The sequence below is a fragment of the Zootoca vivipara genome, chromosome 4, assembly GCF_965207765.1.
Source record: "Zootoca vivipara chromosome 4, rZooViv2.hap1.1, whole genome shotgun sequence".
Taxonomy (NCBI): domain Eukaryota; kingdom Metazoa; phylum Chordata; class Lepidosauria; order Squamata; family Lacertidae; genus Zootoca; species Zootoca vivipara.
Genome location: NC_142587.1, coordinates 50,622,520 through 50,638,920, shown reverse-complemented (window position 1 = coordinate 50,638,920; position 16,401 = coordinate 50,622,520). Strand labels below are relative to the sequence as shown.

The 16,401-nt window shown below is 41.4% G+C and overlaps 1 protein-coding gene across 3 annotated transcripts in view; it reads right to left on the bottom strand.

The window, feature by feature from the left end:
- The window catches only part of KCNJ6 (potassium inwardly rectifying channel subfamily J member 6), a 116,037-nt gene that overhangs the window by 21,757 nt on the left and 77,879 nt on the right, over positions 1-16,401 (bottom strand). The window lies entirely within an intron of this gene.

The following is a 16,401-nucleotide window of genomic DNA, read 5'->3' as shown; positions in this document are numbered from 1 at the left end:
CGCTCATTATAGCATCAGGGCGGTTATACTTGAACCCACTTTCCATACTGTTTGCACCTGCAAAATTTATGAGGTGGCCTTATTACTTTGTTTTCAATCAGTGACTTCCTGCTGAAATCCTGTCTGAAATTGCATTAGTCCTTTTTTTTATTGCACCTGCATCACAGACTGCCAAAAAAATAAATAAGCATGCTTACCACCTACATATACGGGAATCACTTCTTTCTCCCATTTCCTATGCATACATCCTATGCACAGGCATTCATATATATAAACATACCTAGTTCTTATATATGTTTATATATAAACATACCTAGTTCTTGGAGAAGATCAGTCTACATCCCAATTCCAAAGAAGGGCAGTGCCAAAGAATGCTCCAACTACCGCACAATTGCGCTCATTTCACACGCTAGCAAGGTTATGCTTAAAATTCTACAAGGCAGGCTTAGGCAGTATGTGGACCGAGAACTCCCAGAAGTGCAAGCTGGATTTCGAAAGGGCAGAGGAACCAGAGACCAAATAGCAAACATGCGCTGGATTATGGAGAAAGCTAGAGAGTTCCAGAAAAACGTCTACTTCTGCTTCATTGACTATGCAAAAGCCTTTGACTGTGTCGACCACAGCAAACTATGGCAAGTTCTTAAAGAAATGGGAGTGCCTGATCACCTCATCTGTCTCCTGAGAAATCTCTATGTGGGACAAGAAGCTACAGTTAGAACTGGATATGGAACAACTGAGTGGTTCAAAATTGGGAAAGGAGTACGACAAGGTTGTATATTGTCTCCCTGCTTATTTAACTTATATGCAGAATTCATCATGCGAAAGGCTGGACTAGATGAATCCCAAGCCGGAATTAAGATTGCCGGAAGAAATATCAACAACCTCAGATATGCAGATGACACAACCTTGATGGCAGAAAGCGAGGAGGAATTAAAGAACCTTTTAATGAGGGTGAAAGAGGAGAGCGCAAAATATGGTCTGAAGCTCAACATCAAAAAAACCAAGATCATGGCCACTGGTCCCATCACCTCCTGGCAAATAGAAGGGGAAGAAATGGAGGCAGTGAGAGATTTTACTTTCTTGGGCTCCTTGATCACTGCAGATGGTGACAGCAGTCACGAAATTAAAAGACGCCTGCTTCTTGGGAGAAAAGCAATGACAAACCTAGACAGCATCTTAAAAAGCAGAGACATCACCTTGCCGACAAAGGTCCGTATAGTTAAAGCTATGGTTTTCCCAGTAGTGATGTATGGAAGTGAGAGTTGGACCATAAAGAAGGCTGATCGCCGAAGAATTGATGCTTTTGAATTATGGTGCTGGAGGAGACTCTTGAGAGTCCCATGGACTGCAAGAAGATCAAACCTATCCATTCTTAAGGAAATCAGCCCTGAGTGCTCCCTGGAAGGACAGATCATGAAGCTCAGGCTCCAATACTTTGGCCACCTCATGAGAAGAGAAGAATCCTTGGAAAAGACCCTGATGTTGGGAAAGATTGAGGGCACTAGGAGAAGGGGACGACAGAGGACAAGATGGTTGGACAGTGTTCTCGAAGCTACGAACATGAGTTTGACCAAATTGCGGGAGGCAGTGCAAGACAGGAGTGCCTGGCGTGCTATGGTCCATGGGGTCACGAAGAGTCGGACACGACTAAACGACTAAACAACAACAACAACAACAACCTAGTTCTCATAAATTCCACCTGGGTTGGTAAACCTGAAATGTACCATTCCAGGGTAAAGGTGAAACGCTCACAAACACTAATTACTGAAATAGGCAGGGACGTCTGGTAGATAGGGTACCACTTTTATGGCCAATAAAGAATTTTGTGGTTGTGCAGCCAAGCCTTTTCTGCTGCCATGATTGAGCTCCACAATGCCAAGCTCATAGGAACACAGCCCTCGAGACTTCAGACCGCTAATGTTCCTTTCCTCTCCCAGATTACTCTGGACCAGGCATCCCCAAACTTCGGCCCTCCAGATGTTTTGGACTACAATTCCCATCTTCCCCGACCACTGGTCCTGTTAGCTAGGGATCATGGGAGTTGTACGCCAAAACATCTGGAGGGCCGCAGTTTGGGGATGCCTGCTCTGGACAATTCTCCCTGTTCAACAGGCATTGGCATTGGGAAGGGAACAAATAGGTTTCTTTTTCTCCTCCAACTTCTGTGAAAAGTTTCGTTGGTGTGTGGGAGATAAAAAAAGGAACCAATTTCTTTCCCATCATGACTTACTTACTGTTGCTTCCCCCTCCCCGACTTACTAGACAGTGAGAAAGGAATAGTTGGATCTCGTTTTAAAAAATCTTCCCAAAATGTTTTAAGAAGGTTGCCAGGTATGCTGGCTCAAGTGTGTACAGCAACCCCTGTAAAAACATTTGGAAAAGGGGAACCCATTCATTCCTTTCCAGCTCCCTGGTCCAGCCTTTCACCCTGTCACCTGGTACAGGTGGCGACAAGCTCCACAATGTCAGGAAAAACCCAACCTAGTTAAAACTAAGTAGGAATGCTGCACATGGGGCACTCTGGGAAAATGAAGGTGGGAGGCAGAGCTGTCTGAAGTGTGTCAGCTCTGTATGAAGATTTTTAAAAATAAAGAAAAGATGTTCCGGCAACTGCTGGTATGGCCCAGTCATGTTGGTTCCTTTTGGACTAGGGCCAGGCCCTGTGTGCTGGTATTCTGACTCTAAAAGTGCCACTGCTTCAGAGTTTAACAGCAGCCTTTTTCAAATCTCTCTTTCAAAATAGATAAAACAGGGATGCATCATATAGCTTTGAAAGGACAAAAACAAACAAACTTAAAAGGTGTGTTTGTTCTGTAGTAAACATATGAAATATCAGTACTCTGTTCTCTATAACATGTTGGATACTAAGCGGACAGATGTCTGAATGTTGTTTTTCTTTTGTGACGTTGGTTTCTTTGTAGTAGACTTGTTAAAATGTCTAGATGGAGGCAAAATGCTTCCCAAAGAACACACTCTCAGCTTTCCATTGTCTCAGAACTTTTCTAGCTATCAAGCATGTACTTCCTTTCCCAAACCGTCGTTTATTTCAAAGTGAGGTCTAACACCTCAGAATGCAGTAATATTTCTGTGTTTGGGTCTATCAACTCATAGGACACTTTCATGAGGGATTATTAGGATTGGCAAAGCAGCTCTGAGGGTTCACCCACACTGCCACTTGTCCCATAATTTCTACCATGGGTCCAATTCATCCTGCCGCTAATGTTTACTGCTGAACTGGAACAAATGTAAATTGGGGTTGGGTTTTTTTTTTTTTTGCAGATTGATGGTTGTTCCAATTCAGCAGTAAGCATTGGGTTTTCCCAGGGAAAGGAGTGGGACATACCCAAAAACGAATACTGTAACTATCAGATCCATGCCTAGAAATCGGGGGAAAACAGGATAAATCACGGGACAAACAAAAGTGCCCTTACAGTGAGGTCTTTACAACATTTGGTAACAAAGCTACCTACCTAGATTACCCAGTACTCCACATTGGATAATGAAATGGAATAATGAATTCACATCTCTTGTCTTTCCCCAATATAACAAAATAGTAGGGCACGGGGATTAAAATGTGGAGCTATGGCTCTGAAGTAACTCAGGAATTTATCTGTCATGTCTGTACCACCTCCTGTTGTAGGTTCCCTCCACCCCAATTACATTTCCTGCTACATAATTTCTATCTAAAATTGTACGAAGATTATCAGAATAGGCACTGCATACTAAGAACACAAGAAGGACCAGCTTCTAAAGCAGTACTACTAATCCTGCATTAGATTCCCAAAGAGAGCTTTCTGTCCCTCTCTTAGTCTCTGCTCTAAAATAAATAAATAAAATAAAATAAAATAAATAATCCTTCTAGCTATCTCTCTGATAGGGATGGGGCAAAATTCAATTCTTTTTTGCATTTAAAGGTGATCTTACCAAGATCACATTTTTAGGAGAAACCCCCCCCCCAAAGATGGCCTTTCTTCAGAAGTCACAGTCTGGTGAAATGGAAAGCTCTTCTGCTGGTTTACTAGCGCAGACAACTGGCATAGTGTGCCCTCAAGTGGCATATTCACTTCCTATGTGGCCAGTATGGAAGCCAATGGGGCGTACAGAGCAGGGATAGTTCACTCTGCTCCATCAGCCTGATGTCCAGAACAGGGATGGAGAGGGAAGGGGCTTTGGGAGAGTGCAGGAGGCCAGATGCTCGGGGCACCTAGTGGGCCACATCCTCCCCCCCCATTACGAGGAGCTAGAATCAGGAAACAAAGGTATCTTGGGACAGGCAAAATTGAGCTGTTTCCTAGCATCCCCCTTGAGAAAAGCTCATTTAAAAAAAGAAAATCTCTTCTGCGCTCCTTCTAGCAGCATAGTCCAGGAGTATTTCCTCAGTCGCCAATCAGTGGCTACTCTGCTGCAGCAAGATGGGCTTCCAGGTGCAGGACATATTAGCCATGTGGTGCCTCTTGGCAGTTCCCCAGGGCAGTCTCAGATCCCAAAGTCACACGCTAGCTTTGTAGGAGTTCCTCAGCTGGGCTTGTATTAGGGTGGTGCACCTGTTTCAGGTGGGTTTAGAGTCCAAAAACAACTTGTCAACTTTAGTGAATGCACAGAGGAGTTTTTAAAAAGAAGCAGAAGCAGATGTGACAATCTTCTGAAACATTTGGGCTTTGACACCTCTGACTATATAGTTTTTAGTTTTGCTCTTTGTGGTTAGTTTCTTGAGAATGATTATGCTGAAATTCCTTTGCAGTTCCACCCACCACTACCGCACCCCTCCTAGTCAGGCCTTAGTGGTATGTAGAGAGACATTTTTTGATCCAGGGTATCCTTATCAGTCCATTTCAGCCCAGTTCTCTCTGATGAGACCGAGGATGACTAGAAATGAGGCAAATAATTAAGGGGGACAAGGATCTACAGGGGGTCTAAATCTGTAGACCACAATTTTGCTAGGGAACATAGCTGCCAAGTTTTCCCTTTTCTCGCGAGGAAGCCTATTCAGCATAATGGAAAATCCCTTTAAAAAAGGGATAACTTGGCAGCTATGCTAGGGAATTACCTTTAAGTTGTTGAACTGAATGCTCCAGAGACAAAATTAGGGTATTGCTGTAACCTACTTTGTAAGATGTAATGTTTGCTTTAGAACTGGTATTTCCAAGGCTAATTTGCAGCATTAGTATGGTAGATTTAATTTGGGAATCTCAAATATGAATCCTTGCCACACTGTGTGAAAAGCAGTGTGTGTGTGTGTGTTTTTATAAGTGGCCATTAATTATGTGAAACTCCATAATGAGTGAATGTGCAAAGTGTATGATTTTTCAGTTGGATTTGCCCCTCATCCACTGAAACAGACTGGGAATGAATGGGAGAAAGAGAGAATGATAGCAACTCCAAGGTGGATTCGCAACCAAAGTCCTCACTTTGCAGCAAAGCAATCTACACATTAACTTTGTCCCATGTCAACTTGAGAAATCCCCATCACAATAGGTCATAAGCAGAGACAGATGTTTTTGCAGAACAATAGCTCCAGGTGTTTTTTAGCACGTGGTCCAAGCCACATGATGATATCATGATTTCTTTAAATCCCACCTTTTCAAGGTGGTTCACAAAAATTAAAACAAATCCAAATAAAACATACATAGTTAAAAACATACAAAAATTTATTGTGTAAAAGTAATTAAACTAACTATGGAATTCAAAGTTACAGGTAGGTAGCCGTGTTGGTCTGAGTCGAAACAAAATAAAAAAAATCCTTCAGCAGCACCTTAAAGACCAACTAACTTAGTTGGTCTTTAAGGTGCTACTGAAGGAATTTTTTTTTTGTATGGAATTCAAACAATGTGAAAAACCTATCTACTGAAATGCAGGTAATACTACCACTTCTAGTACTAATGCCAAGGATTTGGTGGGGCTCTGTCGCTCACTTGATCCTCTGGTTGCCCATTGTGATGCTGCTTCCCAGGAATTAGAAGTGAGAAGTGAGGCTGTTGTGATGTTGCAAAAGCACTAGCAGGAGGGCCACATTGACTCTGCCAGTGGGTTTTCACCACACCCACCTCGCTACTGCCTCACACCTCCCCCTTTATTGCCTGGTAACCAGCAGTGACACAACTGACTGGAGGCCAGGTGAGTGATGCTACCACACTAGGCCACCTGCTACAAAGTGATTGAATGCCATAGGATAACCTGCCTCAAGCTTTTAAAGGTCACTTGTTTGGGGTTGATGTCTCCTGGATAGCACTTGAACCAAACCTGTCAATAGGATTGCCAGACTCAATAGTGGACAGGACTTCTGTGCCTTTAATTGCCCTGCTCTCTTTTGAGTCTGGAAACCTTAAAGAGAAACCAGCAGACCCTTTGCTTGGAAATTAAACAAAGGGTCCACTTGTTTCTCTTTAAGGTTTCCAGACTCAAAAGAGAGCAGGACAATTAAAGGCACAGAAGTCCTGTCCTCTATTGAGTCTGGCAACCCTACCAGTCAAGTAGCCTCACATGTGAGCTTCAGCTCTGCGTTCCAGACAATCAGCACAGCCAGTTAAGAAGATCTCTTTCTCCTCTGGGCCTCACCTCCAAAATTAACTTGGACCAAATCCATCAATGAGCGACCCATGAGCTCTATATCTGTAGTTTGCCAGCAAAACAATTACAAAAAATTAAGGTAATAATCTTACATGGCTCTCTCCTTCAATCTCATGATAGCTGAGGACCTGCCAATTAAGTTTTTATTTATTTATAACCTACTCTTATCCTGCATTTTGACATAGAGCACCAAGTATAGTATGTATTTATTTTAAAGTTTTAATTACTGGCTTGTTAACTCGCCATTTATCCAACAGATTAGCTTATGATGTTTTATCTCATTTCAGCTGCTTCAGCTTTGAGAAATGGGGAATATGAGTCTTGGGCTAGAGCCTCTGCTTTGCTTGCAAAAGACGCCAGGTTTGGTCTCTGGCATCTCTTGGTGGAGCTGGGAAAGACTTTGAAGTCTGAAGGCAGTTTGGGTAGCCAGTCTCTGCCAGTTTGTATAAACATTACTGAGCTGGATAGTATAAAACAGCTTCTTATGTTCCTGTAATCAATATTGTACATTTTATGGAAATAGGAGTTTAATGCCTACTGTCTCATGTGGAAGCCAATTTTACTCCCTTAAAAAAAACACCTGATAACAGTGCTTAAATATTTAACCTTCCAATTATTTTCAGTCTAATTTGGTGGACATGATTTGTACCAGATCAAAGCACACCTAAATCCAAGACTCCTAGATGTATTCTGTTTAATGAATCATGTGCCAATGAGTTATATCACTCTTAATCACTAGCAGGCTAAAGAGAGATCCTCATTTTTCATTCCTTCAAGTTATAAGAATGGATAAACACAAAATATGTCTATTAGGGATTTAGTCCTATTTCATCATATCAATGATTTGCTAACCCAGTCTTGTGGACTTGTTCAGAGAAAGAAAATAGGAATCAACAACATATCAAAGTGGTGAAATTACCCATGGATAAGATTAACTGAACTTTAATCATCTTCTGTACTGCATGGGAAATGTTATCCAGTCTATCCACAAAGCTTTGGATCAACAATATATAGGAATCCATCTTTTCACAAAAATTATGTAAAATGAACTAGACATGGGTGAACGTAAAAACTGACCTCTTGGTCAAACCACAAATGCTTATCTAGTTCTGTATTCTGTCTCCCCAGTCACCAGCTGGATGTCCCCAGAAAACTCATAAGTGGGACCAGTGCTAGGTACTGCACTTTAAGAAGGTTATTAACAAACTGGAACATCTCCAGAGAAGGGTGTCAAAGGTGTCAAAAAGCCTGGAGACCAAGTCCTATGAGGAACTAGGTATGTTTAGCCTGGAGAAGAAGAGATGACAAAGAGGAAATATGATAACCATCTTCAGGTATCTGAAATGTGACAGAAATTTGTTTTCTGTTGCTCCAGAGGAAGCTGAACTGGGATCCAATCTTAACAAATAAACCACAACCACCACAACAACCACAAAACCCCACAATCAAGTCACAGAATCCTTACCCACAAGTTTATTCTGACAACAATTGCTTCGTGATTCAGCATTAGCATTTACATCCAGTTTGGGGGGAAGTGAGTACGTATTAGCTGCTAATGAATCTCATTCTCAGGAGCACAGCAAAATGCTCATTGGTCTTAGCTGGGTATGAGAAGAAGGCAGATATGCCTTGTGCTTCTTTAAAGCCAATCTAGGAAGTTGCTGGGCTGGGTGGAGAACCAGAGCTACCAACTGGATTTGTTTAATAAGAACAATACCTATTATCTCTCTGTGTGTAAAGGTTGCTAATGCATATTGCATATGTCTACAGGAGCTTATCTGCTTTCTGTGTACAATGAGAAGTAAGAGAAAGTAGTGTGCAATTATTATTTGCCCGGCGTTCTAAAGATGCAGGGAAAGCAAACTCTTTTTTCCCAAGTCTGAAATACATTTATCTTTGGAAGGATGCTGTTGTGTTTGTTTGTTTCTTGCTAGGGAAATCAGTAGAGAAATGAAATATAATTTACAGCATTATGATCCGCTATGCATGCATAAGCAGTAATGCAATAGCCAAGCTATGCGTTCAGCAACCCCATGCTTCTACTTGAATTGTACCATAATTTATATGCAGGTGGAACCTCAGGTCTGAATACTTGTCCAGGAAAATCCTCCATGTAGAAAAGGAGCTCATTAGGAAGAATGTTAAAGTTAGAATTCATCTTCTTGACATGCCAGTGGGACATTGGCATGACATTTTGGCCATGGAAGAGTACAGTGGTACCTTGGGTTAAGTACTTAATTGGTTCCGGACGTCCGTACTTAACCTGAAGCGTACTTAACCTGAAGCGAACTTTCCCATTGAAAGTAATGGAAAGTGGATTAATCCATTCCAGACGATGAAAAACACCCCCTAAAACAGCAATTTAACACAAATTTTACTGTCTAAGGAGACCACTGATCCATAAAATGAAGGCAATAATCTATGTACTGTACTATAAAATAAATAAGACAGTATTTTAGATGGAAAAAAAATTAACATTTACTTGTTTTTCTTATGTTCACTGATGATAGTCAGTTTGGATGGGGGGCTTTTATCCATTTCTGCAGTCACACAATCAACCAGTACAGTGGTACCTCGGGTTAAGTGCCTAATTGGTTCTGGTGTGCCATTCGCACCCCGAAAAGTACTTAATCCAAGCAGCGATAGTGCGTGTGCATGAAGCGCTGATAGAGCGCATCTGTGCATACGCGTGCGGCGGAACCCGGAAGTAAACACTTCTGGGTCCGCGGAGTACTTAAACTGAAAGTACTCAGACTGAAGCATACTTAACCCAAGGTATGACTGTAACTCAAGGGATATAGCTTCCTATCAGCATTTTGAACTGATGTAGTCTCAAGAGGGCTGTTCCACATGGATATTCTGAATTTGCACTTACTTATCCTTTCTTAATAAGGAAAAGTATATCTCAGTCCTGCCCTTCTCCCTTTTATTGTCACAACTACGCTGTGAAGTAGGTTAAGCTGAGAGACTGTGACTGACCCAAGGCCATCCAATGAGCTTCATGGCTGAACAAGGATCTGCATTCTGGTCTGCAAACCCTAGTCCAACTTCCCAGAGGTCACCAACCCAGTGCCTGTCAGCACCATGACACCTGCAAAGGCCTTTGTTCGTACCCGCAGGCAGGAGCCCCAGGCTCTGAGTGTACATTTTTTAAAAGCAAGTTGTTAGCCCTCCTACAAATAAAGCTACAAAGCAAAATGTGTAGGTAGCTTTCTAAGTAATTTCTGTGAAATAAGCCAGCCTGGCTACTTCTGCCTGTCAGTGTTTTTAGCCAGCGATTATTGAAGTTAGAGCTGTGATAAGTGAGTTGTTTTGACACCAAGCAATAGGGTTTCAATTGCTGCTGTTTCCCCCTCCACTTTAAAGCACTTTTCCTGCTCTGTTTTTTATGTTTGATGTTTTACTAAGTTTTGTACATGCTGCAAACTGTCCAGAGTGACCGGGGAAACCCAGACAGGTGGGTGGGGTATAAACAACAACAACAACAACAACAACAACAACAACAACAACAACAAATTCACCAGGTTGTCTTTTCTCATATAGAAATACAATTATGGCGCGGGGGAAAGTTTACCTTGATTGTATTTTCTATAATGCGTTATGTAGTGTTATTTTTCTAGAAAAAGAGGTTCAGGCAGTGGCCCCACCTGAGAGGTGCTGGAACTGAGTTCTGGTGAGTTCCAGCTGAAAAAAGCTCTGGTGTTACACCATGGATGGCAGCCATTTTGTGTTATTCTACACCCTATGGCACCCATTTTGTGGCTAGAATCTCCCCTCAGAAGTCAAAATGTGCCCCCTGGTCGTAAAACGATGGCAACCCCTGTCTAACCACTTTACCACACTAGCAGGCTCAGTGTAAAAATAGGCCAGGGAGACAAGAGGAACCAAACAGTTATAATATGTGCCCAAACTAAAAGGGCACAGTCTCTTGGTTTTTCTAAAAATAGTCCCCTTTCCCTGGGAGCAAATCAACTTTTTCACACACAGGAGAACTGGGTGAACCGATCTATTTGGGAATCATCTTCATTTCATATTGATGCATGGCTTTTTTAAAACCTGCTTAGCCAATACATTTTAAGAGATATCTAGTGCAGCCCAGCAGGGGCACAAATAATCCAAAGCTTCCACAGCTTTATGAATTCTAGATAGGAAATACTAGTTTTCCTTTTAAAAAGTTTCTCAGTACTTTGCTTGGGGTCAAGGGACTTGCAAAAAATATATGTGCTACTTAAATTTTAAGGAACAATGTGTTCAGATTCCCATCCCCAACTGAAGGTGTGGAAATGTAGAACCTGGTGTTTGCAGTGAGGTTCAGAAAATAGTACCCATTTATGTTTTTGTTGCATTTCTTTTCACTTTTGCCCCCTTATTCTCCAGATATTAAGTATCAATCTACATGTTCAGCTAATTTATTCTTAGTTGAAGTTATGACAGGCTGGTAATCTGGTGCTACAATCCCAAGAAAATGTAATCTGCCACCAGTCTTTGCCTTCTGAAAGACAAAGAGAGAGGCCAGGAAGATAAGAACAGATGGTGTTCTCAGCAAAATGTCATTTGGCACACCTTGGTTGCAGTGTGTGTGTGAGCTCTGCAAACAACATCTGGCAAGCCATTAATAGAACAGCTGACTGTGATAAATTTCTATTCGCTGCAACTGACTTTAGCATTACATGGTTGACCTGATATTGGGCAATCAAACTCTCAATCTCATTCACATGGAAATTTCAGACAAGTTCATGTTGAAGTAGCACTGTACTGTAGTTAAATGAGCAACCTTTTGCTTTTAATTTATTTGATCAGTTGTAACAATTTTGCTATGCTTGATTGCTTTCCTTCTGAATTTCCCTCTTTTTCTAAAAAGGGAGGGGGTCATGGGAACAGATGTGGCTTTAATAATGGGTTTGAGATCTCTCAGTGGCATTAGCTCAGACTAGAACTTCCACATTCACAGGTAGGCTATCTCTGATGACCAAACATTGGAAAGAAACAAGGGTGCGGATGACTGATCTCCAAACTGCCCTGCTTGTTTGTGAATGTGCTGGATGACATGGACATTTGGTCTGATGATCTAACATGGCAATTCATATAGTCTGAACTTTTTCAGACTGGCTCTCATTGTTTAAAGCAAAAGATATGTGGTTTCTTCAAAACATTATGACAAACTACAAGGTCGTGTCTTGTTCATTTGAATAAGGGTTGTGGCAACAGAGTTCTTGCAGCTAGCAAGAAAGAAGGGGGGTCACTGAGCCTGAGGTTAAATTTGGTCATAACTTTCTGTAGGAGACTCTTAAGAGTCCCACGGACTGCTAGAAGATCAAACCTATCCATTCTGAAGGAAATCAGTCCTGAGTGCTCCCTGGAAGGACAGATCGTGAAGCTGAGGCTCCAATACTTTGGCCACCTCATGAGAAGAGAAGACTCCCTGGAAAAGACCCTGATGTTGGGAAAGATGGAGGGCACAAGGAGAAGGGGACGACAGAGGACAAGATGGTTGGATAGTGTTCTCGAAGCTACCAACATGAGTCTGACCAAACTGCGGGAGGCAGTGCAAGACAGGAGTGCCTGGTGTGCTATGGTCCATGGGGTCACGAAGAGTCGGACACGACTAAACGACTAAACAACAACAACAACCTTCTTATTTACAATCAATAAATGATCATGTGGGATCAGTGTTGGGGGAGGAAATCTTGATCTCTAGACAACATGAAAGAAAACACATACCTTCCTAGTCCTTTAAGGGGAGAGAAGCCTAGTATAACCCAACATCTACTAGCCAAGTCTTGTGATAGTCCTTCTGGTGCCAGTTTTAAAAAATTCTTACAGGCCTTTTAAAGCTGACCCTTTGATACATGGTTGTTCAATGCTAGTATTATTTGAGTTTTCTTTCTGTTTCATATTGATTTCTTTATTGCTATTTTTTTTAGAATTGTATTTTATAGTTTAATCCTTTTTATTGTGCTGTACGTTGTGCAGAGAACTAAGGCATAAAATAAATAAATAGCCAGGTATTTCAATTTCACGATGGCTGAGAGGTATTTCAATCTCATGATGGCTGAGAGCAGCCCAATATCTTCCCCCAAAGGTTCGTGATGATCAGGAGCTGTTCTTGGTCATCATGAGACTACTTTACCTTTCGCCAGCCTGTTCCTGCCTCCAAAGAAAGTGAGTGGACAGGTCCACCTGTCCTCTCCCTGCCCTGGAATCCTCTCCTGCCCAGCAGGTTTTGATATGGGCTCCAGGGTCCACTGTTCCTTCAGGTCCGCTAATGTTTAGAGACTCAGCTCCTGAGTTGAGGTTTCATTTTCCCAGAGAGGCATATGTCTGTGTATGGAAAATACCAAACCCAGTGTTATCTCTTATGGGTCCTGTTGATAGGTTTGCCAGAAGCAACCTGGATATATACTCTGTTCCTTTGAAATTAACAATTATGCAGGAGATGACTTTCATCCTCTCTGTACAACTAATGAGAAAGACACAGAGAGGAAATGGACAAAAAGGACCAGGGAAATATTGGGCCTAAGATAGCTGAAAGGGACAGAGTGAATCTCTAGGTTGCACCTTGGCAGTCTATCCTACACCTGAGATACCACCTATATCATTGTACAGCTTCCATGATAAGTTCATAGTACTTTTAAAGTGTTTGTCATGGGTCCAGTATTAATCCTGCTATGTGCAAAATGTATAAACTCTAATCTTGTGGTATTTACTGACTTCTTGTTGAGTTGACTATAAATGATTCTCTGGAAACTGTCCAGCAAAAATTTGCTTTCATTTTTTTCATAAAGCGCTGAAGGATCTATGGAAAATACATAAAATGCTAGTCCATTTCAATCTACAGCAATGAGATTTTTAGAAGAGCAAGCCTTTAACTGTAGATTAGTCATGGCAGAGGGTACACTTGTGAATTGTACACTGCAGAACATGACATCATGTTTAAATAAGACACACACAAAAAATGAACTTGAGAAGTTCCAAACCTCAGAATAAATACTCAGCATTTCTGTAAGGGCTGAGATTGATGGAGGGGCTTGTGTAGGTTCCCCTAGGTCCTAGGAAGCCATGGTTTATGCAAGGAACACTCATTTCATAAACAGTATCATAAACATAGATGAAAAATTATTCAGTTCATTGTTTTTGGTTGTTTCACAAAACACAAATACACAAGCAAAATCAGCAGACATCTTATTGCTTTTATTGGAAAGTACAGTCAATTTATCTTACAAAGAGTAGTCCTGTTCAAGAATGTTTAGCACAACCTTCCCACCCAAATGCCCTTCAGATACTTTGGACTACAACCCCCATCAGCCCTAGCTATCATTGGAGGTGTAGTCCATCTGGAGGGCTCCAGGTTGGGGAAGGTGGTGGTGCCAAACGTTCTTGAACAAATGTACCCTTTGTAAGGTAAATGTACTGTGGAGATACGATGGTGGCAGCCTCCCTCCTTTTTAGTTGCATAAAACTATGCCAAATAGTAAAGGGGAAAAATGTGTCTGGTTCTGGTTTTCCTGATTAGTCTCATATGATAATGAGGCAAGCTTTTCTTTCACTTCTAAGCATCATAATTTTTGATGCCATGCTTCCAGTGAACAGTTGTTCACACCCTTTTGCTACAAGTAACCTGGCAACTACTAACATAAATCCAACCAGTATGATTGCGACTATCTGTTTAGACAAGAATTAAACTGGGAAACTTTCTGTTCAGAAAAGATACTATTTTGGTAATGATGTAGCTGACTTCCTTTCGCAAGCAACATAATGATATTTTTAGTAAAGTGACCAGATGCAAACTGGACAGGTGTTCTGTACCTTTAATATTATGATAGACGAGGGCAAATCAGCTGGAGCAGCTTTTCACCTCTTTGCATGACAACCTGGCAAGAATCCCCTCTTCTACTGAAATGGCAAATGTATGAAAGCCTTGTCTGCCTTTGCACCTGCTATCCTGGTTTTTAATGTATTCATGAACCAGACAGTATAGGAAAATCCAAAGAAGGAAAAAGACTGGATCATCCACACAATTTTATTAAATGATAATATATTTTTTTATAAAAATGCTTTTTACTAGATTTGAACATCCAGTAACTCTGAAGTGAAAGAAATCATAATTCATTTTTATACCCTGCTGGTTTCTTTACTGTCCTTTGAATAATGGACTAAAACTGAACATTTCTCTTTATATGTTTGTACCTACTTTTGGTCTTTACAGCATGTTTGATACAAAAGAGACAGAATAAATGTGACACACATGCCCTCTCTTCCTCTCTTTCCTTTGGTAATCTCATTAATCAAGGTCTAAACGTTAGTTCCATGCTTCAGAAAGCTTTTCTACAAAAAATACCATTCATTTGGTTTCTGTTCCCTGATATACCTTTTTGGCTGCTAAGGAGTTAAACTGTTCTGCTCAAATGCTTAAAAACAACAACAAACAAAACCTGAGCAACTACTGGTAAGGCACCTTTGTGCCTTAATAGATAAGCAAAACTGGGCAAGGTTCTTAAATCTCTGTTATACACACTTTTAATCACAGGCAGAGAACAGCTTGCAGGAGAAAATGAGCAATAACTTAATTGGAGATTCAACTGAGGTGAAACCTGGGATTTTATTTTGTTTTTGTTTCTCCAAGTGTGCCATAAAGTGTTGTCTGGAATTAGGACCTAGAATTGTTAGGTTGGCAAAATTTTTTTTTGCATGCTGTATGAATTCTGTCAGGCTTCCTTTCAGATCAGATATTTAGCAGCTTCATGGACTGAGATGAACAGTCAGCAGTGAAATGATTTCATCATGCCTAAAATAAACACGAACATTCCAGAGTAGGGAACAGGGCAGTCTCGAGCAGGTCGCGCGCCCTGGCGCTGAGGGGTGGAGATCGCTCCGTGCCACCGGGACTCTACCTAGAGCCGGCCCTGGTAGGGAACATTAACAGGGTTCTATAGCAACAAAGATGAAAGATTTGAAAAAAGAAAGGGTTAAAATCAAGATGAAACGGTTCATCAAAACGAAATTATTGAATTAACTTTTTAAAAGGGTGGCTGTGCTAAAAGCCCTCTGGTAAAGAATTATTCAGTGCTATTGAACTGAGACAGCTCTACACTACAAACCTACATTGGTTGAATAGAAGTATAATTGTCATGGTTTTCCCCAAAGAGTTCTAGAAATTGCAGCAATGTGACCGGCTGAACAATGTTCGATGTCTGTTTAAATCCAAGGCTGCGGCTATGGGAGAAACAAGACTCTTTGGAGATGTTAAGGCTGTGAAGCCCACCATCATAGGCTTAGGTTGTATCTATGTGTAAATAAACCATAAATCATAAAGACACCACAGTCTTTTCTGTGCCTCATTTCCAAAGGAAGCACAAACCCTGGGTAAGCATCTGACTGGAACCCCTGGAATATCACACCACTTGGAGATTGGAGTGGCGTGCAACAATACTATGGTTTATACTGTGAGGGCAAAGGCAGAGGGAGCAGGCTAAGACTAGCTGAAGGCTGGAGATATTCTAGGGTGCATCCCTCTGGGGATCTGATGCAAAGCAGCAGATTGGCCGGGCACCCATAGCAAAAAATAATTTGTGGGTGCCCGGCCCCCAGAGCCCCCTGGAGTTGGTGCCACTGTGTAGTTGTTTATCTGTAAGTGAACCAGATATTGCAAATATGTCTTTGGGCAACTGGGGAGCACATACCACTATACTGTAATAGCAAGGCCACTTGCTTCAAAAGCTGTACATTTAAAAACTGCAGAAAATCAAGAGATTGCAAGGACAGAAAGGAACCAGAATTGGGGCATATTTATAGGCAGATGATCTTATTGTGCCTTTTGAATATGCCTCAATGGAA